Source organism: Halyomorpha halys, unplaced genomic scaffold (genome assembly GCF_000696795.3).
Source record: "Halyomorpha halys isolate HHAL.00 unplaced genomic scaffold, Hhal_1.1 Scaffold34.1, whole genome shotgun sequence".
In the NCBI taxonomy this organism is placed as follows: Eukaryota; Metazoa; Arthropoda; class Insecta; order Hemiptera; family Pentatomidae; genus Halyomorpha; species Halyomorpha halys.
Genome location: NW_027105031.1, coordinates 994304 through 998607, shown reverse-complemented (window position 1 = coordinate 998607; position 4304 = coordinate 994304).

Below are 4304 nucleotides of genomic sequence, written 5' to 3'. Positions count from 1 at the left end.
TTTTTTTATTTTAGTATGTATGAGATCATTTATCAATATTACCTATTGCCCACAACTGTGTGGCAGATTGTAATATCTATCAATAAATAAATCTATCTATCAAAAAAAAAAAAAAGTTTCTGGTGATATTTTTTTTTCTGCCAATAATCTGTTCTTGAAAAAAAATTACATTGAATGTAGCAGTTTAATGCCAACTGAAAAAGAAAAAAATAACTTCTGAAAAAAGAAAGTTAAGAAAATTTCAAAATACAATATACTAAATATTTTACCTGGCCGACTTTGGAACGACAGTCGGTCACAAATGTTTCAATAATGTACCTGTGTTATGGGATTCTGCCAAATATTTTTTGGTTAAACCGAAGAAGTAAATTTTTTTTTCTGTAAAAATTAGTACTTAAGGATTTTTGAAGACGCTATAAAACAATTTGACTTACTTTTGCCGATGCCCTTCCCCTCCCCAACTATTTTTCGACTTCTAACGATTATTAATATTTACTAATTATCTTTCGTTTTTAATTACTAATTGTTTATTTGTTCTTCTTTGCTCAAACATCACGCAGAAGCCCCTCACCTCCAAATATTCTAGTAGAATTTTCACAGAATGGACATATCAAACCTCAGCTAAGTATTTCACTGTATACCTTCAACTAGCAACGGTAGAAAAATATAAATAAAATATCTAATCTGATTTATGTAACAAATACGTAATGCAATATACTGATTTCATGTTTTGTTTTTCTGTTTTAGAGGGATCGTTTTTACACATTTCACATATGAATATAAATTTGGCAAATGAAAATTTGTCCGAACAACTATAAATCAATTTATTTTAGCAAATATCTTGAAATCTACTATTCCGACGAAGGTAAAGGTCATAAACTTCTTTATAGTCGATTAAACTAACTTTAATTTGAGTGCTAATGGACATCTGTACGTCACATAGTTCCTGAGTTATAAATTTCTCAAAATCAATTAACTAACTACTGATATTTCAGTATGTTCCATACAACATTTTTATGAAATGTTGCTTTTTAAAAAGCTATATCTCGAGAATTATTGAATGTAAATAGATTTATTAGGGCTTACATTTTAACAAATTTATTCTACTTTAAATGATGCTCTCTTAGATTTTCTATTGTTATTGGTAGTTGTAAAGATATCGAGCTCGGAATAAAAAGTTAATTATTTTGTACGTTTAGAAACAGCCACCATTTTGTATTCTCCCAACCTATACTTGGCAGACATCCATTTTGACTAGTAATTATACCTAGTGTTCAATTAAGTAATCATAAATTGGGGTGAGATAACTTTTTTCTCCTCTTGGGCTCTTGTACTATTCTAATTCCCAATGCCAGTATTCTCCAGTAACTATATTCAGTAATACAATACCTATATTGAGTTTATAGATTAATGTTTATACTAATAGCTAGTGTGGGAATCGGTAAAGTTTTTCTGGGTTAAATACCATAAGTCAATCTAACCATGCAACCAAATATCTCCCATAGAAGGAGGTCTGAGGTATCGATCCTACATACTAAAAATAAATTTCCATATATTGCTTCCTCTCGGGAATTGATATAAATATACATATCATATAATAAAGAAGATACAGATGATTATTTAAAAAGGTGGACGGCAAGAAACATAGCAATGGATATCATATTATAGGACCTGGATTGTATGCACTTCAGTTCGAAATTATCTAGGAGGCGGTTTATGAGTCAGGATTATCTATATCTTGGATATAATAACCAAGTCTGTTCCAGATGCCAGTTTTCGTTCGGCCTTGGAGTTTACACATCCTATTTTTATTGCATTCATGGACTAACCATATTCTTAAGATCAGGTAATTCTGAATGATATTATAAATGACCTATCTGGAACTAAAAATAACTCTTAAACCAGAAATCGGCCCTAGTATTACTTCCTCTCCTGTACATTTCCAGTTGAGACTCATAATACATCATGAAAAACAAATCGGCATTTTACAAAATTATGTGCCTGGAACGTCTCAAACTCTTTTAAAAAAAGTTAATTTTATGTTCTCCACTCATCTCCTATGTCACACCCTACATACAAGTAGTTGAAATAATTATTCATCACCTATACACGTAAACAAATGTCATTCTAGAGTTATAATTGTTATGTTATATGTTACATGTTACATGTTATAATTGTTTTGGTAGTTTCGTGAATATGATGTTATAAAGGTATTAATCGGAAAAAATGTTTTTGAGATATCTGGTTATTTGCCTGATAAAGGGTCGTCATCGTCTCGTTTTTTTGGTGCAGGTAGACAAGTTAAGTAGTAGCTTTATTTTCCTTATAATCCATTTATTGGTAGTTGCTTATTACTTAATTTTCAAAGTCAATGTACAACAAAAGATAAATAAACTAAGAAACTGTTCCCAATGTACCCTGGGTTATCATTCGTTGATCAAAAGCATCTTCCAGAACCATGAAAAATAGCGTGATAGCACCCACCTAGCTTATATTATTTACTATTAGTACCCTCATAACTATTTCCCAAAAATTGGTTGAAAAGCAAACAACCACCTTCCTAAAGGCCATGTCCACTTGGATTATTGTTTACTGAATTTCCTAGACAGTTGCACCCGAGCTTTACAAGTAATATACTTCAAAGTCGTGTTTTTGTCACGCCTGGAGTGAGAAATGGTAAAACTAAAGTTTCTCCTTCGTTGTTGCATTCCAGTTGTTTACTGTTTTCATGGAAGCGCCTTATTATCCATATGTTCACTGTTGTGCCATTTCCATATCAATCCAAACGGAGAGGATAAGTCTCTAAGCGGCCTTATGCTGTTGTTCACCTCCAAACCTATATAACATAGTTCTGCTGGCAATCCATATTATCCACAGGCTGTATTTTTCTTTATCACTACCAAATCTGAAGGTTACATCTCATTGGGATTCTTCCAGCAGACCAAGAATTATCTTAGTGGCTATGGAGTCTTCATCATTAAACTTTTTCTAATTAATGGTACCATCCCTATTATATCTTGGCAGCTTCACTTCAACTTACAATGTGCTTTCTAAAAGTAATTACTTTTTTTCATAAGGTTTTATTTATTAAAACATAATTATTATTACTTGTTATTATGATACAAATAAAAATATTAGTAATGAATTCAACTGCTTCGGGATCCTGAAAAAAGCAAAATTTTGACTAGTTAGAAAATATCCGTAACTTATTGTTAGTTTAATTATTGCAGAGATAAACCAAGTAACTAAATATTACTACCACAATCAAATAACTGCTTAATACTGTAAAATTTAACGTTTCTGTTGCGAATTAATTATGTTACTATCCACATGATTTCATATTTCAGATATATAAAGTAATGATGATGAGATGGTTTATTTAACGATTAAATAATTTCAATTTTTTTTTTGGCGAAACAAACATATAAATAAGCAAATGCTTTTCCAAGGCAATGTTAAGAAGAAAGGCCTAGATAAGAATAATACAGAAAGGAAACTGATTATTTTATTTAAAAGATCTACACTCATCCTAACTGGCTGTTAATACCACTTCTTTCCTCTGTAAGTGAGAGGAAGAGCTCAGTTCGTTCCCCAGATAGAATGTAAATAGGAATGATTGTGTTCAAGATATTACTTTACTTTAATCTTAATATTGTTATTTATTTCATTACTATTATTATTTTTATTTTTGTTATTGATTATGATAATACAATATATAATTTTCATCTTAGTTTCCCCGGAATTAATTCTTTTATAGTTTCCTGACGGGATGAACCTCACAAAATTTGAATTAGAGGGTTGATAATTTTTATGTAAATCCAGTTGCTAGTAGAGGATAGCATTCCAGAGGTCACAATTTTTTACCGGTTTTCAAGATCTCTTGCAAACCAACACCCTCTTCGGAGGATCTTTCATCTTCTTTTTAAATTGAGTCTATGTTAGATAATCGCCTTTTCTCCGCATTTAAGAACAAATGAAACAATTGAATGACTTTTTCTCCGTTTTCAAAACGGAAATAGTAGGAAAATGAAATCTAAGTGACGGAGCTCTGCTGGTCACGCTTTTTAACTTATTCCATTTCTTTTATCAATATCGATAGAAAAATCTATTAAAAATAAAAAATGGAGGTCAAACTACTAGGAATGAAAGAAATATATACTGCAAAAAATAAAATTTTTATGTAATGAAAACAAGTTTAAGAATCGTTCAGGCACGCATCCTGAGCATGTTCCTGTTTGAAAAATCTCATAATGTCTGATTCTTATCAGGAGCCTACTGCCGCCACAGTTCCGATATCCTGTTCT